The sequence below is a fragment of the Herpailurus yagouaroundi genome, unplaced genomic scaffold (assembly GCF_014898765.1).
Source record: "Herpailurus yagouaroundi ecotype Mexico unplaced genomic scaffold, PumYag 67209, whole genome shotgun sequence".
Lineage (NCBI taxonomy): Eukaryota > Metazoa > Chordata > Mammalia > Carnivora > Felidae > Herpailurus > Herpailurus yagouaroundi.
In genome coordinates this window covers 600,733-626,220 of record NW_024420049.1, presented here as the reverse complement: position 1 = coordinate 626,220, position 25,488 = coordinate 600,733, and the positions used below count along the sequence as shown (strand labels likewise).

Below are 25,488 nucleotides of genomic sequence, written 5' to 3'. Positions count from 1 at the left end.
CAGGACGCGCGGTGAGCCCAGCGTCCTCCTACGCCGCCATCTTCCCTGAACATCATACCATACCACATCTTCTTTATCCATTCATCCATCATTGAACATTTGGGCTCCTTCCATACTTTGGCTATTGTTGATAGTGCTGCTATAAGCATCAGAGTGCATGTGCCCCTTCAAAACAGCATACCTGGATCCCTTGGATAAATATCTAGTAATGCAATTGCTGTGTCATAAGGTAGTTCTATTTTTAATTTTTTTGAGGAACCTCCATACTGTTTTCCAGAGTGGCTGCACCAGTTTGCATTCCCACCGGCAGTGCAAAAGGGATCCTCTTTCTCCCCATCCTCGCCAACATCTGTTGTTGCCTGAGTTGTTAATGTCAGCCATTCTGACAGGTGTGAGGTAGTATCTCATTGTAGTTTTGATTTGTATTTCCCTGATGACGAGTGATGTTGAGCAGTTTTTCACACGTCGGTTGGCCATCTGGATGTCTTCTTTGGAGAAGTGCCTATTCATTTCTTTTGCCCATTTCTTCACTGTATTATTTGTTTTTTGGGTGTTGAGTTTGATAAGTTCTTTATAGATTTTGGAAACTAACCCTTTGCCTGTTATGTCATTTGCAAGTATCTTCTCCCATTCCGTTGGTTGCCTTTTAGTTTTGCTGATTGTTTCCTTCACTGTGCAGAAGCTTTTTATTTTGATGAGGTCCCAGTACTTCATTTTAAATTTACAGTAATTCTTGAAGTCAGATAATATGTTTGTTAACTTTGTTCTTTTTTAACATTATTGTGGATATTTTAGATCGGGGGTCTACAGATTTTTTTTGTAAAGGGCTAGATAGTAAATATTTTAGGCTTGTGACATATATGGTCTTTATTGCAACTACTCAATACTGTTGTGGATGTACAACAGCAGCCATAAACAACATACAAATGAATGAATGTGACTGTTCTAATAAATATTATTTACAAAAGTGGTCAGTGGTCTGGATTTGGCCCACAGACCATAGTTTGCCAACCCTCGTTCTAGATTCTTTATATTTCCATACAGATTTTTAAATCAGCCTGTCAATTTCTAGGAAAAAGCCTGTTAGGGTTATGATTGGGATTGCTTTCAATCTATAGATCATTTTGGCGATAACTAACAAACTAACAGTTTTGAGTCTCCCAATCCATGAACCTGATTTATCTTTCTATTTATTTAGGTCTTCTTTAATTTCTCTTAGCAGCGTTGTGTAGTATTGAATATACAGATCTTATATTTCTTTTGTTAATTTTATTCCTAAGTATTTTTATATTTTGATGGTATTATAAAATAAAATTTTAATATTATTTTCAAATTATCTGCTGCATTATATTAAAAATTGATTTCTTTTTAAATTAGCCTTTTATTCTATATCCTTGCTAAAGTAATTCATTAGTTCTAAGTTTGTGTTTTTTGGGGTTTCTTAAAATTTTTCTATATACAAAATCATGTTGTAGGGATAGTTTTATTTCTTCCTTTGCAATTTATATGCTTATTCATTTGTTTTTCTTACCTTATTGCACTGGCTAGCACCTCCAGCACTATGTTAAATAAGGGTGGCAAGAGCAGACATCCTTAGGATGAAAGTGTTCAGTGTTTTGCCCGGTATGATATTAGCTATAAGAGTGTTGGTGATGTCTAGGGGCACTTGGGTGGCTCAGTCGGTTAGGCGTCCAGCTTCAGCTTGGGTCATGATCTCACGGTCCATGGGTTCAAGCCCCATGTCGGGTTTTGTGCTGACAGCTCAGGGCCTGGAGCCTGCTTCAGATTCTGTGTCTCCCTCTCTCTCACTCTGCCCTTTTCCTGCTCACACTGTCTCTCTCACTCTCAAAAATAAATAAATGTTTAAAAAAAATTTTTTAAGTGCTGGTGATGTCTTTTATATTCTGGATGAATTTCACTTCCAAGTTTCCTGAGATTTTTTTACATCATAAATGGATATTAAATTTTAATAAATCCTTTATATTCATGTCAGTCATCAATGAAAATAACTATGTGATTTTTCTTCTTTATTCTGTTAATATTGTAAGTTATATTAATTTCAAATGTTAAACCAGCCTTGTACTCCAAGGATAAACTATGCTTGGTCACAATTTATTACTATACACACACAGCGTGTATGTGTGTGTGTGTGTGCATGTCTGCGTGTGTATATTTAATACTATGGGTTCAATCAAGAAATAAATACCACACATTAGTTTCTTTTTGTTGTTTTTTTTTCTATTTTAATTAATGAGCAGTTAATATACAATATTAATTTCAGGTGTACAATATAGTGATTCAACAATTTTATACATTACTAAGTGCTCATCATGACAAGTATACCCCTTAATCCCCATCACCTATTTCTCCCATCCCCACCCACCCACCTCCCCTCTGGTAACCATCAGTTTGTTCTCTATAGTTAAGAATCTGTTTCATGGTTTGTCTGTCTCTCTTCTTTTTTCCCTCTGCTTGTTTTGTGTCTTAAATTCCAATATGAGTGAAATCATATGCAATTTTTCTTTCTCTGACTGACCAGTTCACGTAGCATTATACTCTCTAGCTCCATCCATGTTGTTGCAAATGGTAAGATTCATTCTTATATATGGCTGAATAATATTCCATTTATATATATATATGTACACACACACACACACACACACCACATCTTCTCTATCCATTCATCAATTGATGAACACTTGAGCTGCTTCCATAATTTGGCTAGGCATACGTGTATCTCTTCCTTGCATAAGTTCCTTATATATTTTTGGATACTAACCCTTTATCAGATATGTCATTTGCAAATATCTTCTCTGATTCCCTAAGTGGCCTTTTAGCTTTGTTGATTGTTTCTTCACTGTGCAAAAGCTTTTATTTTGATGTAGTCCCAATAGTTTACTTTTCTTGTTGCTTCCCCTGCCTCAGGAGACATATCTGGAAAAATGTTGCTAAAGAACTTATAAAACGCAATACCCAAAAAATAAATAATCCAGTTAAAAATTGGAAAGAAAAAAGTGGGCAGAAGACATGAGTAGACATTTTTCTAAGGAAAACATACAGATGACCAACAGACACATGAAAAGATGCTCAACATCACTTGTCATCAGGGAAATACAAATCAAAACTACAATGAGATATCTCATCACATCTGTCAGTATGGCTAAAATTAACAACACAGGAAGCAACAGAAGATGTTGGCCAGGATGCAGAGAAAGGGAAACCCTCATGCACTGTTGGTGGGAATGCAAAGTGGTGCAGCCACTCTGGAAAACAGTAGAGAGGTTCCTCAAAAAAAAAATAGAATCATCCTGTGATTTAGCAATTTCATGACTAGGTATTTACCCAAAGAATACAAAAATACTAACTCGAAGGGACACATACACCCCGATGTTTATAGCAGCATTGTTTACAATAGCTAAATTATGGAAAGAGCCCAAATGTTCATCCATTGACTGATGAATGGATAAAGAAGACAGAATATTACTCAGCCATAAGAAATAATGAAATCTTGCCATTTGCAGTGATGTGGATGGAGTTAAGAGTATTATGCTAAGTGAAACAAGTCAGGAAAGACAAATAGCATATGATTTCACTCATATGTGATTTAAAGAAACAAAACAAACAATCATAGCAGGAAAAAGAGAGAGGAAAACCAAGAAACAGACTCTTAACTATAGAGAACACACTGATGGATACCAGATAATAGGTTGGTGGAGAGATGGGTTAAATAGTTGATGGGGATTAAGGAGGGCACTTGTGATGAGAACCAGGTATTGTATGGAATTGAATCACTAAATTGTACACCCAAAACTGATATTATACTGTATGTTAACTGACTGGAATTTAAATAAAAACTAAAAAAAAATAGGAAAAAATGTTGGGGGGAGTTAAGATGGCAGAGGTGTTGGGAGACCCTAGGCTTGCCCTTTCCCTCAAATACAGCTGATAAATATCAAATCATTTTGAACACTGAAGAAATAAATCTAAGGACTGAGAGTAAAAATTCGTGGTCTGAGGATCTCCTGGGTTTCACAGGGAGAAGCAGTTACCCTGCTTGGAGCGCATTTGGGAGAGATTGCACAGACTCTTTAGGGGCAAAAGACCTGGCAGATGCCACTGACCTACCCTGTTCACTAACATAGGAACAGGAACACTGGCTGAGGGCAACAAGCCTTTGTGCTGGCTTTCTGCTACGCTTTACCAAAAACTCTGAACTACTGCATGGTTGTGCAACCGGTTTCTGGGACAAGCCAGCACTGGCCACAGCACAGCAAGAACCTCCCCCAGAGGGTCAGCATGGGTCCCCGCCATGCAGATCTCTAAAATACGGAGTTGTTTTTTTTTTAACGTTTATTTATTTTTGAGACAGAGAGAGACAGAGCATGAACGGGGGACGGTCAGAGAGAGAGAGACACAGAATTTGAAACAGGCTCCAGGCTCCCAGCTGTCAGCACAGAGCCCCACGCGGGGCTGGAACTCACAGACCGCGAGATCGTGACCTGAGCGGAAGTCGGCCGCTTAACCGACTGAGCCACCCAGGCGCCCCTAAAATACGGAGTTTTGAAACCCAGCTGTGTGCCTGAGATAAAACACAGGAGTGCTGTGCTGCCTGGTAGGCAGACAGCTCAGATGCAAACAGGGTTAATGCGGAGATCTGGTGGAAGCCAGAGACACAAGAGAGGTGATTGTTCTTCTGTGAGGGCCTCCTGAAGAGAGGTGGGTGTGAATTCCCCAATCCAGGGATGAAAATAGGGCTATGCCATTTTCACCCCACCCATCAGCACTGACCTACTTCAATGAGCAAAACAGTGCCACGAAGTGGAGGCCAGAGCCACTTACACCAAGCCCCGCCCCCCTGCAACCTACAGGTACATCCTCACTAGGGCAAATCCATCTAAGAATTAGCGCAGAAGGCCCCACCCCCAGCAGACTAGCACAAACCCTCACAGGCACCAGGTGTACTGATCATAGAGTGCTACAAAGCATCCGTTCTAGGGGGAATACGATCTAGCTTCCTTTGGTTCCCCCTGCCCTTGGGATACAAAAAAAGCAATTAGAAAAACCTTTTTTTAATTTAGTTTCTTTTAACAAGCATACCAAAGCACATCTATAATCTAGTTTCCTTTTTATATCTTGAAAGTATGATAAGACAGAGGAATTCACCCTAAAAGAAAGAACAGGAAGAAGCAATGGCCATGGATTTAATCAATACAGATATAAGTAAGAAGTCTGAACTAGAATATAAAACAATAATTACAAGGATACTAGCTGGACTTGAAAAAAGCATAGAAGACACTAGAGAATCACTTACTGAAGAGATAAAAGAACCAAAAGCTAGTCAGTCCAAAGTTAAAAATGCTATAACCAAGATGCAAACCCAGATGTATGCCAAGACAACAAGTGTGGACAAAGCAGAGGAATGTATGCATGATATAGAAGATAAAATTATGGAAAATAATGAAACTGAAAGGCAGAGGGAATAAAAGGTATTGGATCACAAATTTAGACTTAGGGAATTCAGCAACTCCTTAAAGTATAATAACATTCATATAATGGGAGTCCCAGAAGATGAAGAGAGAGGAAAAGGAGCAGAAGGACTTCTGTTAAATTCAACAAAAGCCAGCCATCACCAAGACATATCATAGTCAAATTCACAAAATACACCAAGAAGTGTGAAAGCAGCAAGGGGAAAAAAGTCCTTAAACCATGAGGGAAGACAGATCAGGTTCACAGCAGACCTGTCCACAGAAATGTGGCAGGCCAGAAGGGAGTGGCAGGATATGTTCAATGTGCTGAATGGGAAAAATATGCAGTCAGGAATACTTTATCCAGGAAGGCTGTCATTCAGAATAGAAGGAAAGATAGTTTCTCAGGAAAACAAAAACTAAAGGAGTTCATGACCACTAGACCAGCCCTACAAGAAATATTATAGGAGCCTCTTTGAGTGGGGAAAAAAGGACCAAAAGCAACAAAGACAAGAAAGGAACAGACAACATCACCAGAAATACCCAACTTTACAGGTAACACAAAGGCACTAAATTACTATCTTTTAGTAATCACTCTGAGTATAAATAGACTAAATGCTCCAATCAAAAGATATAGGGTGTCAGAAAGGATTAAAAAAGATCCATCTATATGCTGCCTACACGAGATTCATTTTATTTTTTTTTTAATTTTTTTTTTCAACGTTTATTTATTTTTGGGACAGAGAGAGACAGAGCATGAACGGGGGAGGGGCAGAGAGAGAGGGAGACACAGAATCGGAAACAGGCTCCAGGCTCTGAGCCATCAGCCCAGAGCCCGACACGAGATTCATTTTAGACCTAAAGACACCTGCAGATTGAAAATGAAGGGATGGAGAGCCATCTATCTTGCTAATGGATGTCAAAGAAAGCCAGAATAGCCATACCTTTTTTCCGAAAAAAAAACTGTATTTTAAACCAAAGACTGTCACAAGATATGAAGGGCATTACATCATAATTAAGGCATCTATCCTTCAAGAGATCTAACAATTGTAAATATTTATGCCTCAAACTTGAAAGAACCCAAATATATAAATCAATGAATAGCAAACATAAAAAAACTCACTGATAATAATACAATACTAGTAGGGGACTTTAACACCCCACTTACATCAATGGGCAGATCATCTAAGAAAATCAACAAGGAAACAATGGCTTTGAAAGACATACTCAATCGGATGGACTTAACAGATATATTCAGAACATTTCATCCTAAAGCAGCAGAATACACATTCTTTTCTAGTGCACATGGAACATTCACCGGAATAGACCACATACTGGGTCACAAATCAGCCCTCAACAAGTACCAAAAAAGACTGAGATCATACCATGCATATTTTAGGACCACAATTGTATGAAACTTGAAGTCAATCACAAGAAAAAAAAATTGGAAAGATCGCAAATACATGGAGGTTAAAGAACATCCTACTAAAGAATAAATGGGTGATGGGCATTAGGAGGGCACTTGTGGGATGAGCACTGGGTGTATTATGGAAGTGATGAATCACTGGGTTCTACTCCTGAAACCAATACGGCAATGTATGTTAACTAACTTGAATTTAAATTCAAAAAAGAGAATGAATGGGTTAATCAGGAAATTAAAGAAGAAATTTTAAAAAGTACATGGAAGCAAATGAAAATGAAAACACAACAGTCCAAAACTTTTGGGATGCAGCAAAGGCCATCCTAAGAAGGAAGTATGTTGCAATACAAGCCTACCTTAAGGAGCAAGAAAAATCTCGAATATACAACCTAACTTTATGCCTAAAGCATCTAGAAAAGGAATACCAAATAAGGCCTAAAACCATCAGAAGAAGGTAAATAATAAAGATTGGAGCAGAAATAAATGATATGGAAACAAACAAACAAACAAAAAACAAAACAGATCAACAAAACTAAAAGCTGGTTCTTCAAAAGAATTAATAAAATGGATAAACCCCTAACCAGATTTATGAAAAATAAAAGAGAACAGTTTCAAAAAATAAAATCATTGGGGCGCCTGGGTGGCGCAGTCGGTTGGGCGTCTGACTTCAGCCAGGTCACGATCTCACGGTCTGTGAGTTCGAGCCCCGCATCAGGCTCTGGGCTGATGGCTCAGAGCCTGGAGCCTGTTTCCGATTCTGTGTCTCCCTCTCTCTCTGCCCCTCCCCCGTTCATGCTCTGTCTCTCTCTGTCCCAAAAATAAATAAACGTTGAGAGCCTGTTATTTAAAAATAAATAAATAAATAAATAAATAAATAAATAAATAAATAAAATAAAATAAAATAAAATCATGAATGAAAGAGGAGAGATCACAACACCACAGAAATACAAAGAGTTATAAGATAATATTATGAAAAATTATATGCCAACAAACTGGGCTATCTGGAAGAAATGGACAAATTCCTAGAAACATACAAACTACTGAAATTAAAACAGGAAGAAATAGATAATTTGAACAGACCCATAACCAGCAAAGAAACTGAATCAGTAATCAAAAATCTCCCAAAAAGCCACCCTGGAAAACAGTGTGGAGGTTCCTCAAAAAATTAAAAATAGATCTACCTTATGACCCAGCAATAGCACTGCTAGGAATTTACCCAAGGGATACAGGAGTGCTGATGCATAGGGGCACTTGTACCCCAATGTTTATAGCAGCACTTTCAACAACAGCCAAATTTTGGAAAGAGCCTAAATGTCCATCCACTGACAAATGTATAAAGAAGTTGTGGTTTATATATACAATGGAATACTACTTGGCAATGAGAAACAATGAAATCTGGCCATTTGCAGCAAGGTGGATGGAACTGGAGGGTATTATGCTAAGTGAAATAAGTCAGGCAGAGAAAGACAGATACCATATGTTTTCACTCATATGTGGATCCTGAGAAACTTAGCAGAAGATGATGGGGGAGGGGAAGGGGGAAAAAGTTATAGAGAGGGAAGGAGGCACACCATAAGAGACTCTTAAATACTGAGAACAAACTGAGGGTTGATGGGGGGTGGGGGAGAGGGGAAAGTGGGTGATGGGCATTGAGGGGGGTGCCTGTTGGGATGAGCACTGGGTGTTGTATGGTAACCAATTTGACAATAAATTTTACATATATATATTATATTATATATAATTATATATTTTTATATTTTTTATAAAATTATATAAATTTTATTTTAAATTTTTTATAAAATTATAATTTTATATTATATACAATTTTATATATTTTTATAATTTTTTATAAAAGTATATAAATGTTATAAAAAATTTATAATTTTATATATATATAAATCTCCCAAAAAACAAAAGTCCAGGGCCAGATAGCTTCACAGGTGAATTCTATCAAATATTTAAAGAAGAGTTAAGGGGGGCCTGGGTGACTCATTCAGTTAAGCGTCCAACTTCGGCTCAGATCGTGATCTTGCAGTTTGTGGGTTCGTGTCCCATGTTGGGCTCTGTGCTGACAGCTCAGATCCTGGAGCCTGCTTTGGATTCTGTGTCTCCCTCTCTCTCTGCCTCTCCCTGCTTGCTCTCTCTCTCTCTCTCTCTCTCTCTCAAAAATAAAATAAACATTAAAAAATTTTTTAAAAAATAAAGAATTAATACCTATTCTTTTCAACCTGGTCCAAAAAAAATGGATGGAAAACTTCCAAACTCATTCTACAAGGCCAGCATTACCTTGATTCCAAAGCCAAAGACCCCACTAAAAAGGAGAATTATAGGCCAATATCCTTGATGAACATGGATGCAAAAATTCTCAACAAGATACTAGCAAATTGAATCCAACAGTATATTAAAAGACTTCTTCACCACGACCAAGTGGGATTTATTCCTGGGCTGCAGGAGTGGTTAAATATTTGTAAAGCAATCAATGTGATATACCACATTAATGAAAGAAAGGATAAGAACCATATGATCCTCTCAATAGATACAGAAAAATCCTTTGACAAAATACAGCATCCATTATTGATAAAAACCCTCAACAAAGTAGGTTGAGAGGGAACATAACTCAACATCATAAAGGCCATATATGAAATACTCAGATAGTATCATCCTCAATGGGGAAGAACTAATTAAACTTTTCCTCTACGGTCATGAAGAAGACAGGGATATCCACTCTTACCATTACTATTTAATATAGTACTGGAAGTCTTAGCCTCAGCAATCAGACAACAATCTTTCATGCTTTATTGGTTTTCTTTCATGATACACTTGTATTCCTTTCTCTTTATTCTTTGCATATTTATTACTGGTTTTTGATTTGTGGTTATGATTTTGTTGTATATAACATTTTCTGCATATTGAAGTCTATATTAAGTTGATGGCCATCTATGTTTGAACCAATTCTTTACCCCTCTTTTCCCCATGTTTTGGATATATGGTGTCATATTTTACATTCTTTTATGAATCCCTTGACTGATTTTTAGAGAAATACTTATTTTTAATGCTTTTGTTTTTTACTTTGGTACTCTCACTTTTGGTCTTTCCTTTCTGCTCAAAAAGCCCCTTTTAATGTTTCTTGTAGGTCTGATTTAGTGGTCATGAACCCCTTTTGTTTTTGTCTATCTGGGAAACTTTCTCTCTGCTTCTATTCTGAATGACAGCCTTGCTGGATAGAGTATTCTTGGCTGCAGATTTCTTCCTTTTCACACTTTGAATATATCGTTCCACTCCCTCTTTCCTGCAAAGTTTCTCCTGAAAAATCAGCTGATAGTCTTATGGAGTTTCTTTTGTATTTAACTGTCTTTTTTCTCTTGCTGCTTTAAAATTTCTTTATCACTCTTTTTTTTTTTTTTGCCATTTTAATTACTATGTATCTTGGTGTGGACTTCCTTGAGTTGATTTGGAGGGGGAAGGGGTCTCTGTGCCTCTTGTATCTGGATATCTGTTTCTTTCTCCAGATTAGGGAGGTTTTCAGCTATTATTTCTTCAAATAAGTTTTCTTCCACCTTTTCTCTCTCTTCTTCTCTTGGGATACCTTAAATGTCAATGTTATTATGCTTGATGGATTCACTGAGTTCCCTAAGACTCTTCTCATTTTGCATCATTCTTTTTCTCTCAGCTGCTCAGTCTGATTACTTTCCATTACTCTGTCTTCCACACCACTAATTCACTCCTCTGCTTCCTCTAGCCTGTTATTTATTCCATCAAGTGTATTTTTATTTATTTTTTTAAATTTTTTAATCTTTATTTTTGAGAGAGAGACAGAGTGTGAGAAGGAGAGAGGCAGGAAGAGAGGGAGACACAGAATTCAAAGCAGGCTCCAGGCTCTAAGCTGTCAGCACAGAGCCTGATGCAGGGCTTGAACTCATGAACCATGAGATCATGACCTGAGCTGAAGTCAGATGCTTAGCTGACTGAGCCACCCAGATGCCCCATCCATCAAGTGTATTTTTAATTTTACTTATTGTGTTCTTCATCTCTGATTGGTTCTTTTTTATCTCTTTGTTAAGACTCTCACTGATATCTTTCTTTTCTCAAATCCAGTGAGTATCTTTATGGTCATTACTTTAAATCTGTCAGGCAAGTTACTGATATCCCTTTTGTTTACATCTCTTGCTGTGGTTTGGTCCTGTGCTTTCATTTGGGACATATTTCTCTGTGTCCTCATTTTGTCCAACTCTCTATGTCTATTTCCATGTGTTAAGAACATCAGCTATGTCATCAGCTATGTCCTTATGAAGAAGAGGTCCTGTAGTGCCCTGCCATGCAGTGTCCCCTGTTCCCCAAGGCCTAGTGGAGTGTCTCCTATGGTTGTTGCATTTGCTCTGTTGTTGTGTTCTGGCCTCTTCTTTCTCAGTCCAGTTGTCTGAAGAGGTTCTGTTTGCCTGTAGTGGGAAGTGTTTGGTCCCCAGCAGGGGTGGGGCACATTTTAACAAGGTGTGTGCTGGTCTGCTTTCAAAATGAGACCTTCCACCACTGCCTGAACTGAGCCTGCAAATCTCACACATCAGGACATGATATTGGTGGGTTTGCAACAGTCTTATTGGGGAGGAGGCCTGTCACACTGGGACTGAGGAAGTGTGACTGGGCAGGGCAGATCTGCAAAAATGTCTGGGGGAGTGGGCTTGGTGTAAACAAGGTAGGTAATAAGTGTGGGCACTGTGCTGGTTTCTGCAGGTGACCTTGTGTTTATGTTGGGATTTGGTGGATGGAAATGATGCATGCCAGCTCCTTTGTTCCTGGGGGAGGTCTCCCCGTGATCCCTGCCTCTCTAGACCACGCTCTGAGGTGAGCAAATCACTCTCCCTTCAGTCGGCCCCTGGAGTTTTTCAAACTGCTGCTTCCACATTGTATCTCTGAGGGCAGTTTGTTCTGCTGTCTCTTGAAAGGCAGTGACTTAGCTTTCTAACACCCTCTGGGCTTTCCCAGGGCCAAGCTGCTGATTTTTTTAATTCCAGGCATTAAGTCTTGCTGGCTGTATGAACTCATGAAATTCGGCCCCTCTCATTTTCAAAGCCAAATGTTATGGGGATTCATCTTCCCTCTACAGACTTCCCAGTGTGAAAGTATGTTTTTTGCCCTTCTCCACATCAATGGCTGTCTCCCCAGCACAGATGGCCATTTTGCTCCCTACTGCATCTCTGCCCTTCCTACCCTCTTTGATGTGGCCTCTTCTCTATCTCTAGTTGAGTTTGCTCTGCCAGTCTTCAGATTGTTTTCTGGGTTGTTTACGCTGATGTGACTGTTATCTGGTTGTATCCGTGGGAGGAAGCAAGTTTAGAATCCTCCTACTCTGATATATTCCCAGTTGACCTCCACACAGTAATTTAATATAAAGAATCATGAGGCTATGGTAAAAGAGTAATTATAAGATATAAGGAAATTCAGTATAGTACCCTAGGTCTGAGGCAGAGTAGCTAAGGAAGAATAAACCTAGAAGGAGTGCAGACCTCAAAGAAAGCATAGTTCAGCCCCCTAATATCAGAGTATTTGCTGGTTTCACTAGGCAAGAGCTAGTTCTAGAGTTGCTGAGCAAACAATAGGCCACCTGTCCAGAGTGCAGGCAATCAGCAAGGTGGTGTGAGTATGCAAAAGAAGTCTGGGTGCCAGTGAAAGCAGGAACAATTAAGGGCACATAGATTACACAAGATGAAAGTGAGGGATGGGAACTTGCAGGATGATTGTTCCGTGGGTGTCCCTGCAGATCGTAGGGGAGCTCTGTGTTGAGAGGGTTGTGGAAAGGTTATCACCAGGCTGAGGCTGTAAGGCCACATTGGGACCAAACCCTGGGCCCCAAAGGGACTGACACTACCTGACAGAGTCCTGGCCAGGTCCAGAGATACTAGCAAGAGAACTTCTTGCACTTGTCCCTCCAGCGCCCTCTACTGAGAAAGTTTAAATATTGTGCTCACTATAAAGAATACTTAAAGGATTCTTATATGGAGAGCATACTATGTAAGGAAGGATGCATTTGGAACTGAGAAGGAATAAATTGGTAACTGACAAATATACATAGCTGCTTTCAGCTTAATAATATCGTGTTGAAGAAATATTTCATCTAGATTCAAAAGGGACATTGATCTGCAATTTCCTTTTTTGGTAGCTTTTTTCATATTTTGGTATTAAACTGACTTTGTAAAATTCTGGTTTAGCAAAGAATTTGTATAATATTAGTGTTATTTCTATCTTAAATGTTTGCTAGAATATACCTAGGAACCTTTCTAAACCTTTTTGGGAAGGTTTAGAATATTCAATGTTTGCCATAGATATAGAGCTAGTAAGATTTTGTTTCCTCTTTAGTGTTCCTTACAGGAAACTTGAACATTTTACCTGAGTTGTCAAATTTTAGTCATAAAGTAATTAACAATATTCTCTTGTTATTTTCATAAAGTCTGTAGGCTCCATAGTGATATCAGATTCTTGGTATTGGTAATATTTGTTCTTTTTTTCTTGTTGACTCTAAGAGCTTAACAATTTTGTCGGTCATTTCAATGAGCCATCTTATTGTTTTGTTAATTATCTGTATTGTTTGTTTCCACCTTACTGATTTATGTTATTTTTCTCTTATTTTTACGTATTTTTGGTTTAATTTATTCTGATTTTTGTATTTGCCTAAGGTAGAACCGTAGGTCATTGATTTTATACATTTAGTCTTTTTTTATTATTTTTTCCCTTTTAATTTTTTTTAGTGTAGTTGACACACGTTACATTAGTTTCAGGTGTACAATTTAGTGATTTGATAAGTTTATACGTTATGCTATGCTCACCACATGTATAGCTACCATCTCTCGGCATACAATGCTAATATGGTATCATTGACTATATTCTCTGTGCACTACCTTTTACTCCCATGATTTATTCATTCCCTGTCAGGAAGACTGTATCTCCCTCTTCCCCTCCAATTTTGTCCAAACCTCCACTCCCTTCCCCTCTGGCAACCAACAGTTTTACATTTAGTCTTTTCTAATATAATTATTTAAAGCTATAGTTTTACCTCTAAGCCTTTTTGCTACATCCCACAAATATTGACATGTTTTGTTTTCATGACCATTAGGTATAACACCTTTTCTAATTTCCTTATGTTTTCTTTAACCATGTATTAGTTAGAATTATGTTCTTTAATTTCCAAGTATCTGAGGTTTTTGTAGGTATCTTATTATCAATTCTCATTCAATTCTATTGTCATCAGAGAACGTTCTATAGACTTGAAGTTTTAAATTTTTATTGTGACTTAGTTTTTGGTCCAGGAAATGTTCTTGGTGAATATACCATGTGCACTTGAAGAGCATATGCATATGTTCTGCATTTCTTGGTATATTATTTTATAAATACCAATTAGGTCAAGGTATTTGATAGTATTATTTGATATTCCATGTCATTTCTGATTTCTTTTGTCTAATTATTCTGTTAAGTGCTGAAAGAACAACATTAAAATATACAGATAATACTCTGATATTTTTTCTATTTCTCCCTTTAATTCCATCAGTTCTTGCTTCATGTAGTTTGAATACCTGTTATCAAGCACATACTCATTTATGATTTTTATACCTGATGAAGTGACATTTTGACATCATAAGCTGTTCCTTTTTAACTTTGTTTTGCACTCTATTTTATCTGAAATTAATATAACCACTGTAACCTTCTTAGGCTTACTCTTTGCATTCTTCTTTTTAAAATTTATTTACTTTCAGAGAGAGAGAGAGAGAGAGAGCAGGGGAGGGGCAAAGAGAAAGGGGGAGAGAGAGAGAGAGAGAGAGAGAGAGAGAGAATCCCAAGCAGGCTCCACACTGCCAGCATGGAGCTCAATGTAGGGCTTGAACCCAGGAACCATAAGATCATGACCTGAGCCAAAGTCAGATGCTTAACCAATTGAGCCACCCAGGTGCCCCACTCTTTGCATTCTGTTTAATGTTCCACTCTTTTTTTCCCTAACTTATCTGTATTTTTATATTTAAAGTGTGGTTTTGTAAATATCACATACTTTAGTATATGCTTTTTTATATTGCTTTTTTATCCATTCTGACAATCTCTTTGAATTGGGATATTTAGTGCATTAACACTTTTTAAAGCTTTAAAACATTTTGAAGTTTTCATTTGTATACCATAAAATAATCTAGGTGTACAAATCAATAATTATTAATATGCTTACAAAGTCATGTAACCATAATCACAATCCAGTTTTTGGACATTTCTATCACCCCAAAAGTTTCCTTATGCCCACTTAAGCAGTCACTCCCCATTCCTCCACCCCACTCCACCCTATACAAAGCTTCTGCCAATTATTAATTTAATTTCTGTGTCTGTGGGTTTGCCTATTTTGGACATCTTATATAAATGGAATCATACAATATTATGGGCATTTGTGTCAGCTTTCTTTTACTTACAGAATGTTTTCAAAATTCATCCATGTTGTAGTATGTATCAGTTTAGTTGCTGAGTAGTATTCCATTAGAAATGCATCACATTTTGTTCGTACACTTCAACAGAATGAACATTTGGATTATTTCTGGTTTGAGGTTATTTCAAACAATGCCGCTATGAAGATTTGTGTAGGTCTTTGTATAGACATGTTTTCATCTCTATTGGGTAGATTTCTAGGAATGTAATTGCGAGTTCATATGTGAAATCTATGTTTCTACATTTGGGGAACTGCCAAACTTCTCCACACAGGATGCAGCAGTTTACATTCCTGCCAGTAGTATATGAGGGCTTCAGTTTCTATACATCTGCACCAATTATCATTATCTGTCTTTTTGATTATAGCCATCCTAATGAGTGTGAAATAGTATTTCCTTGTGGTTTTGATTTGCATTTCCCTGAGGACTAATGATATTGAACGTCTTTCATATGCTTCTTGCCCATTTACAGATCTTCGTCAGTCAGATCTTTTGTCTATTTTTAAATTGTATCATTTGACTTCTTATTGGTCAGTTTTATGAGGTCTTTAAATATTCTGAATAAAGTTCCTTATTGGATATATTATTTGCAACTATTTTTCTCTCAGTCTGTGACTTGTCTTTTTACTTCCTTGAGTGTGTTCTTTGACATGCTAAAGATTTAAATTTTGATGAAGTCCAAAATATCTATTTTTGTGTTGTGTATACTGTTCGTGTTGTCTAAGAAGGCTTTTCTTAATCCAAGGTCATGAAGATTTAGTCCTATAACCTATACTAAGAGTTTTATAGTTTTAGCTCTTACATTTATGTCTCTAAAGGTGTAGTTAATTTTTGTTTACAGTGTAAGGTCCAACGATATTCTTTTTTGTATGTGGATGTTCATTTGTCCTGGCACTATTATTGAGGAGATTATTCTTTCCTTTATTGAATGGTCTTGGCATTCTTATTGAAAATCAACAGTACATAGATATATCAGTTTATTTCTGACTTTCAGTACTATAACATTGACCTATAGGTCTATTCCTATGCCAACTCCATTAACATTTAATGTAATTTATTTTTACTTTTAATCTTTTGTTTTCTCTTTGCCTGATCTATTTATTTTCGCTGTTCCTCCTTTCCTAACTTCTTATGGATTATTTTCAATATATTTTATTTATTTATATTTTAATTTATGCACCATGTAACCTTTTTTTCTGGCAGCTTTAAAGATTTACTCTTCAGGTTGATTTGTAGGAATTTGACTGTAATGTTCCTAGGTATGGTTTTTTTTGTATTCCTAATGGGAATTCTCTCTGAGGTTCTTGAATCTTTAAATTTATGACTTTCACCAAATTTTGGTCATTATCTCTTCAAAGTTTTTTCTGCCCCATTTTTTCTCTTCTCTTTCCAGAACTCCAGTTACACACGTCAAACCTTTTAATATTGTCCCACAGGTCCCTGATGTTCTATTCAGTTTCTTTTCAAATTTTTTCTATCTTTTCTTCCAATAGATCAAATGAAATTATTGTTTTCAAATTCACATACCCTTATCTGTTAACATATTATATTATGGTTAAGCCTATCTGGTAAATGTTTTAATTCAGATATTGTATTTTTCAGTTCTAAAATTTACATTTTGTTCTTTTTTATACTTTCTATTCATTGCTAAGAGTTTCTATACCTTCATTATAAGCATATTTTTCTTCACCTCATTGATGTAATGAGAATAACTGCTCTAAAACCCTTGTCTGATATTTCCAACTTATGAGACATCACAGGATTGACTTTTGTTCTCTGTACCCTTCATAATAGATCACACTTTTCTGGTTCTTGTTACATTGAATAATTTTGGATTGTATGCCGGAGAATGTGAATATTATGTTATTGAGACTTTAGACTCTTATATTTCTCCAAAGAATGTTGATTTTTGCGTTTTTTAAATAGGCAATTAACTTAGTTGTACTCAAAATTCAAACTCTGTTCTTTGATAGCTCAAATTTCTGTTCCATTATTTTATCTTTAGATGTAATGCTTGGAGTTTTTCTTTCACATGTGCAATTCAGGGGCCATCCATCCAGATATTTGAGCAGAGCTTACACACAGAGTTTGGTGCTCTCCTTCTCTGATTCTCTCCTTTCCAGGATTTTCTCTTCACTTTTTTGTAGCAGTGGTTGCACCAAGCCTATCCTCTGGTTCTTCAGGCCAGAAGAAAATGGAGAGTTCCTTTAGGATTTTAGCTGCCTGATATGGTGTACGCTGTGGCATGCCCTCAGGCTAGATGTCATGAAAATGGAAACTCACCCAGTGCAGTTCCTTTCTTCCAAGTGTCAACTACACCCCACAGTCTGCCTATATAGTACCTTCAGATAGTTATTTTTGGTATTTTATCTAGAGTTTTTAATTGTCATGTGTGAGAGGAGGGATTGATCCAATAGGAGTTTACTTAGCCATTACTGGAAACAGAACACAGTGATCAGTATTATTTAATAAAATAAAAATACAACATACTTTTTATATAAGTAAGCTTTTTCTATAAATGAGATATTTGTAACAGATACAATGACTATTCAAACTTATTATTTAATAATATTTATTAAATAATAAATATTTTTAAATTTATTAAACTTTAGAGCAAGGGGTATTAAAAAGCAAATATTTATTTTATTTTTTAATACTATTTATTCTCAAATTGGTTACCATACAACACTCAGTGTTCATCCCAACAGGTGCCCCCTCAACGCCCTTCACCCACTTTCCCCTCTCCCCCACCCCCCATCAACCCTCAGTTTCTTCTCAGTATTTAAGAGTTTCTTATGGTTTGCCTCCTTCCCTCTCTGTAACTTTTTCCCCCTTCCCCTCCCCCATGGTCCTCTGTTAAGTTTCTCAGGCTCCACATATGAGTGAAAACATATGGTATCTGTCTTTCTCTGCCTGACTTATTTCATTTAGCATAATACCCTCCAGTTCCATCCACCTTGCTGCAAATGACCAGATTTCATTCTTTCTCATTGCCAAGTAGTATTCCATTGTATACATAAACCACAACTTCTTTGTCCATTTGTCAGTGGATGGACATTTAGGCTCTTTCCATAATTTGGCTATTGTTGAAAGTGCTGCTATAAACATTGGGGTACATGTGCCTCTATGCATCGGCACTTCTATATCCTTTGGGTATATTCCTAGCAGTGCTATTGCTGGGTCATAGGGTAGCTCTATTTTTAATTTTTTGAGGAACCTCCACACTGTTTTCCAGAGCAGCTGCACCAGTTTGCATTCCCACCAACAGCGCAAGAGGGTTCCCATTTCTCCACATCCTCGCCAGCATCTATAGTCTCCTGACTTGTTCATTTTAGCCACTCTTACTGGCGTGAGGTGATATCTCATTGTAGTTTTGATTTGTATTTCCCTGATGAGGAGTGACGTCAAGCATCTTTTCATGTGTCTGTTGGCCATCTGGATGTCTTCTTTAGAAAAGTGCCTATTCATGTCTTCTGACCATTTCTTCACTGGATTATTTGTTTTTCAGGTGTGGAGTTTGTGAGTTCTTTATAGATTTCGGATACTAGCCCTTTGTCTGATATGTCATTTGCAAATATCTTTTCCCATTCCGTCGGTTTCCTTTCAGTTTTGTTGATTGTTTCCTTTGCTGTGCAGAAGCTTTTTATCTTCATGAGGTCCCAATAGTTCATATTTGCTTTTAATTCCCTTGCCTCTGGAGATGTGTCGAGTGAGAAATTGCTGTGGCTGAGGTCAGAGAGGTTTTTTTCTGCTTTCTCTTCTAGGGTTTTGATGGTTTCCTGTCTCACATTCAGGTCCTTCATCCATTTCGAGTTTATTTTTGTGAATGGTGTAAGAAAGTGGTCTAGTTTCATTCTTCTGCATGTTTCTGTCCAGTTCTCCCAGCACCATTTGTTAAAGAGACTGTCTTGTTTCTATTGGATACTCTTTCCTGCTTTGTCAAAGATTAGTTGGCCATACATTTGTGGGTCCATTACGGGGTTCTCTATTCTATTCCATTGGTCTATGTGTCTATTTTTGTGCTAATACCATACTGTCTTGATGATTACAGCTTTGTAGTAGAGGCTCAAGTCTGGGACTACGATGCCTCCCGTTTTGGTTTTCTTCTTCAATATTACTTTGGCTATTTGGGGTCTTTTGTGGTTCCACACAAATTTTATGATTGTTTGTTCTATCTTGAGAAGAATGCTAGTGCAATTTTGATTGGGATTGCGTTGAATGTGTATATTGCTTTGGGTAGCATTGACATTTTAACAATATTTATTCTTCCAATCCATGAGCATGGAATGCTTTTCCATTTCTTTGTATCTTCTTCAATTTCCTTCATAAGCTTTCTATAGTTTTCAGCATACAGATCTTTTACATCTTTGGTTAGGTTTATTCATAGGTATTTTATGGTTCTTGGTGCAATTATGAATGGGATCAGTTACTTTATTTCTCTTTCTGTTGCTTCATTATTGGTGTATAAAAATGCAACTGATTTCTGTACATTAATTTTGTATCCTGCAACTTTGCTGAATTCATGTATCAGTTCTAGCAGATTTTGGTGGAGTGTGTTGGGTTTTCCAGGTAGAGTATTGTGTTGTCTGCGAAAAGTGAAAGTCTGACTTCATCTTTGCCAATTTTGATGCCTTTGATTTCCTTTTGTTGTCTGATTGCTGATGCTAGGACTTTCAATACTATGTTAAACAACAGTGGTGATGGGGCGCCTGGGTGGCGCAGTCGGTTAAGCGTCCGACTTCAGCCAGGTCACGATCTCACGGTCCGTGAGTTCGAGCCCCGTGTCAGGCTCTGGGCTGATGGCTCGGAGCCTGGAGCCTGTTTCCGATTCTGTGTCTCCCTCTCTCTCTGCCCCTCCCCCGTTCATGCTCTGTCTCTCTCTGTCCCAAAAATAAATAAAAAACGTTGAAAAAAAAATTAAAAAAAAAAAAAAACAACAGTGGTGAGAGTGGACATCCATGTCGTGTTCCTGATCTCAGGGGGAAAGCTCTCAGTTTTTTCCCATTGAGGATGATATTACCTGTGGGATTTTCATAAATGGCTTCTATGATGTTTCAGTATGTTCCTTATATCCCGACTTTCTTGAGGGTTTTTATTAACAAAGGATGCTGAATTTGGTCAAATGCTTTTTCTGCATCTATTGGCAGGACCATATGGTTCTTATCTTTTATTAATGTGATGGATCACATTGATTGATTTGGGAATATTGAACCAGCCCTGCAGCCCAGGAATTAATCCCACTTGACCATGGTGAATAATTATTTTTATATGCTGTTGAATTCAATTTGCTAGTATCTTGTTGAGAATTTTTGCATACATATTCATCAGGGATATTGGCCTGTACTCTTTTTTTGCTGGGTCTCTGTCTGGTTTAGGAATCAAAGTAATTTTGGCTTCATAGAATGAGCCCTGAAGTTTTCCTTCCCTTTCTATTTTTTGGAACAGCTTGAGAAGGATAGGTACTAACTCTGCTTTAAATGTCTGGTAGAATTCCCCTGGGAAGCCATCTGGTCCAGGACTCTTATTTGTTGGGAGATTTTTTTATGACTAATTCAATTTCTTCACTAGTTATGAGTCTGTTCAAATTTTCTGTTTCTTCCCGTTTGAGTTTTGGTAGTGTGTGGGTGTTTAGGAATTTGTCCATTTCTTCCATGTTGTCCTGTTTGTTGGCATATAATTTTTCATACTGTTCCCTGATGATTGAAAAAGGAAATATTTAGATAGAACTATTTTCCTATCCTTCAGCCATTATTTTCTTAATTTATTTATTTAAATTCAAGTTAATTAACATACAGTGTAGCATTGGTTTCAGTAGAACCCAGTGGTTCATCACTTACATATAACACCCAGTACTCATCCCAACAAGTGCTCTCCTTAATTCCCATCACCCATTTAGCCCATGTCCACACCCACCTTCCCTCCAGGAGCCCTGTTTGTTCTATGTATTTAAGAGTCTTGTATGGTTTCCCCCTCTATGTTTTTATCTTCTTTTTCCTTCTCTTCCCCTATGTTCACCTGTTGTGTTTCTGAAATTCCACATATGAGTGAAATCATATGATACTTGTCTTTCTCTGACTGACTTATTTTGCTCAGCATAATATGCTTTGGTTCCATCCACGTTGTTACAAATGGCAAGATTTCATTCTTTTTCATCGCTGAGTGGTATTCCATTGTATATACAGATACCACATCTTTTTTATCCATTCATCAGTTGATGGACATTTGGGCTCTTTCCCTACTTTCCCTACTTTGGCTATTGTCGATAGTACTGCTATAAACATTGGGGTGCATGTGCCCCTTCAAATCAGCACTGCTGTATCCTTTGGGTAAACACCTAGTAGTGCAGTTGCTGGGTAGTTCTACTTTTAATTTTTTGAGGAACCTCCAAACTGTTCTCCAGAGTGGCTGTACCAGTTTGCATTCCCACCAGCAATGCAAAAGTCTTCTCCTTTTTCTGCATCCTCACCAACATCTATTGTTTCTTGACTTGTTAATTATAGCCATTCTGACAGGTGTGAGGTAATATCTCATCCTTGTTTTGATTTGCATTTCTCTGATGATTAGTGATGTTGAGCATCTTTTCATGTGTCTGTTAGCCATCCGGATTCTTCTTTGGAAAAGTGTCTATTCATGTCTTCACTGGATTATTTGTTTTGGGGGTATTGAGTTTGATATGTTCTTTTATGTTTTGGATACTAACCCTTTGTCTGATATGTCATTTGCAAATATCTTCTCCCATTCTGTTGGTTGTCTTTTAGTTTTGTTGATTGTTTCCTTTGTTGCAGAAGCTTTTTATCTTGATAAGGTCCCCATAGTTCATTTTTGTTCATTTTATTTCCCTTGCTACCAGAGATGTGTCTAGTAAGAATTTGTTACAGCTGAGGTCAAAGAGGTTGCTGCCTCTGTTCTCCTGTAGGATTTTGATGGTTTCCTGTTTCACATTGAGGTCTCATCCATTTTGAGTTTATTTTTGTGTATGGTGTAAGAAAGTACTCTAGTTTCATTCTTCTGCATGTCACTGTCCAGTTTTCCCAGCACCATTTGCTGAAGAAACTGTCTTTTTTCCATTGGATACTCTTTCCTGCTTTGTCAAAGATTAGTTGGCCATACATTTGTGGGTCCATTTCTGGATTCTTTATTCTGTTCCATTGATCTATGTGTCTGTTTTTATATGTCTTGTTTTTCCTAATAAGGGCCTTTTTTAGCTTATAGAAGTCCCTTTAACATTTCTTGTAAGTCAATTCTAGTAGTGATGAACTACTTTATTAGCTTTTGCTTTCTGGAAAACTCTTTGTCTCTTCTTCAATCCTGAATGGCAAATTTGCTGCATAGGGTATTGTTTCAAAGGATTTTTTTTTCTTTCATCTTTCTGAATATATCATGACACTCCCTTATGGCCTGCCATGTGATGATATTCTTATGGGGGTTCCCTTATATGCAACAAGTTGTTTTCCTCTTATTTCTTCTAAGATTATCTTCTTGTCTTTAACTTTTGAAAGTTTAATTATATTGTGTCTCAGTGTAGGTCTCTTTGGATTCCTCTTTTGGGGATTCCATGGACTTCTTGGATGTAGCTGTCTCTTTCTCTAGGTTAGAGTAGTTTTGTGTTATTATTTTTTTTTTGAATAAGCTTTATGCCCCCTTCTCTCTCTCTTCTCTTTCTGGGACCCCTATAACGTGAATATTGGTCTGCTTGATGGAGTCTTGTAATTCCCTTCGTCTATCTTCACTCTTTTTCATTTTTTACATCCTCTGATTGAATGAATTCTACTTTTCTGCCTTTGAGTTTGCTGATATTTTCTTCCACTTTATCTAGTCTGCTCTATTAGCTTTGTAAATTCAGTTATTGTATTTTTCAGCGTGTATTTGTGTTTGTTACTTTTTAACATTTTCTATCTCTTTGTTAAAATTCTCACTTTGTCATGCATTAGTCCCCTGACCTTGGTGAGCATCTTTTGGCCATTTTTAAAAACCTTTGTCAAATATACCCTTTATCTCCATTTTATTAAGGTCTGTTTCTGGAGTTTTACCTTGTTCTTTTGTTAGAAAATATTCTTCTGTTTCTTCATTTTTTTCACTCTGTGTTGGTTCCTGCATATTAGATAAAACAGCCACCTCTCCCACTCTTGACAGAGTGGTCTTGTGTAGGAGATGGATCTCATAAATCAGCTCAGCCTTAGCTCTTGGTTGTTTCTCAAACTTATATGATTGTCTAAGCCACTTTTTTTTTTGTTCTTAGTGCCTCCCAGTAGTTGATGGCGTGTCAAGACCTGTCAGTCTCCCAAAAGGGAGGATCTCAGTCAGCACCTAGATGCAAACTAATTAGAAGCCAGACTCTTGGTTAGCAGCTTTTAAAGTATACAAGTAGATTTCTTTCTAGGCAAGACCAGGATCTGAGCATATCTGTATGCTCCCTTGCACTAAGCCTTGGGTAGGCAGCCAATTAAGAAACTTTTAACTCTTCAGTCCTCAGAGAGAAGCTTGGAATTGAGTTCCCTCCTAATTACTGCACCAGGGGTGGGGTTTATAGTAAGATTGTGTCTCAGCATCTTCCACCCATTTTGATGTGAGTTTTTTTTTTTCATTTGCCCAATGTTTAGGAGTCACTCAGCTAGTTTCTCGATTTCTTTCAGAGGAAGTTTCGCCATGTGTAGCTAATAGATTTGGTATGTGCATGGGGGGAGGTGAGTTTGGGAGTTTCCTATGTTGCCATCAAGGATCAGCACCACCAGCATTATTTGTAAAGTGCCAAACTGGAAACTACTCAAATATCGATCAACAGTAGAATGTATGAATAAATTATGGTATAGTCACAAAATAAAATTCTATACAGCATGAAGGATAAATGATCTACTTCTCTATAACACAACAATGATAAATCTCCCAAATATATTAAATGAAATAAGCCAGACACAGCAGAGTACATTCTGTAGTATTTTTTGTTATATAAAGTTTATAAACAAGCAAAACTAATCTTTGGTGACAGAAGTCATGATGGTAGTTATCTGTGAGTTAGGGGAGAGACAAGATGGGAAAGGGGGACAAGGGAGTGTTCTGGGATATGGGTAATGATCTGTTTATTGAGTTGGATGCTAGGGGAAGGAATGTGTTCACATCATGAAAATTCATCAGGCTTATGATTTATGTACTTTTATGTATATGTACTATACTTCAGTAAAAGGTTAATTTGACTTAAGTAAAAACAAAAAAAAAAGACAGAAAAAAAATCCAATATTTTTAGCAAAGGTTTTTCAGTGGCTTCCCCTAGTACTCAGAATAAAACCCAAAGTCCTTACCATGGCCTAAAAGGTTATACATGATCTGGCCTATGGCTATCTCCTCCACATTATTCCTTCCTATTATTCCGCTTGCTTACTTAGCTCCAGCCACATGGCCTTCTTGCTGTTCTGCAAACATAATGAAACTCCTTTCCATCCTAATGCTTTTTACTTGCTATTCCTCTTTCCTGGAACACTCTTCCCTCAGCATGTCACATTGTTGGTATCTTATCATACAGGTACCAGCTTAAATATCACTTCTTCAAAAAAGTCCTCACTTAACACTCCATCTGAAATAGACTTCCCAATCACTTTTTATTACATTACGGTATTTTTTCTTTATAGCATCTGTAACTATCTATGTATTTATTACTTGTTCTTCATTTGTCTTTCTTAATAGAATGCAAACTCCCCAAAGGCTGGGGTCACATCTGCTATGTTCATCATTGTGTCTTTAACACCTGACATCGCCTAGCACATAGGAGCTGCTCATATAAATGTTAGAGTTACATGAATGAATTAATGAAGATCCCTGGGTAAACTGTCCACTAAGCTATAGCTTGGCTTTTCCCCCCAAAGGGAAACACTTAGAAGTTCTAAGTCATTCTGTTAAAAATAAAGCCATGTTAGTATCACCTCTCTTGCCCACCTCAGCTTGATGAATAGAAAGCTCAGATATTTCCCCAGTGCTTCTGTAAAATTTGGCCAAGAGAATGTACTTTAGATAAAACATCATATCCTAAGAAGAGAAACCAGCTAGAACTTACTTCTATCTCCTACCCCCAGATTCTCCAAAGAAAAAATATATATATGGTCAATAGGCAGTGGAGCTCCTCTCTACAGTCCTATATTCCTAAGAAAACGTTGACTTATTCCCA

General features: G+C 37.3%; 1 protein-coding gene across 5 annotated transcripts in view; it reads left to right on the top strand.

Annotated features, from left to right (window-relative positions):
• TMLHE (trimethyllysine hydroxylase, epsilon) overlaps positions 1-25,488 on the top strand; it is a 102,631-nt gene that overhangs the window by 74,176 nt on the left and 2,967 nt on the right. The window lies entirely within an intron of this gene.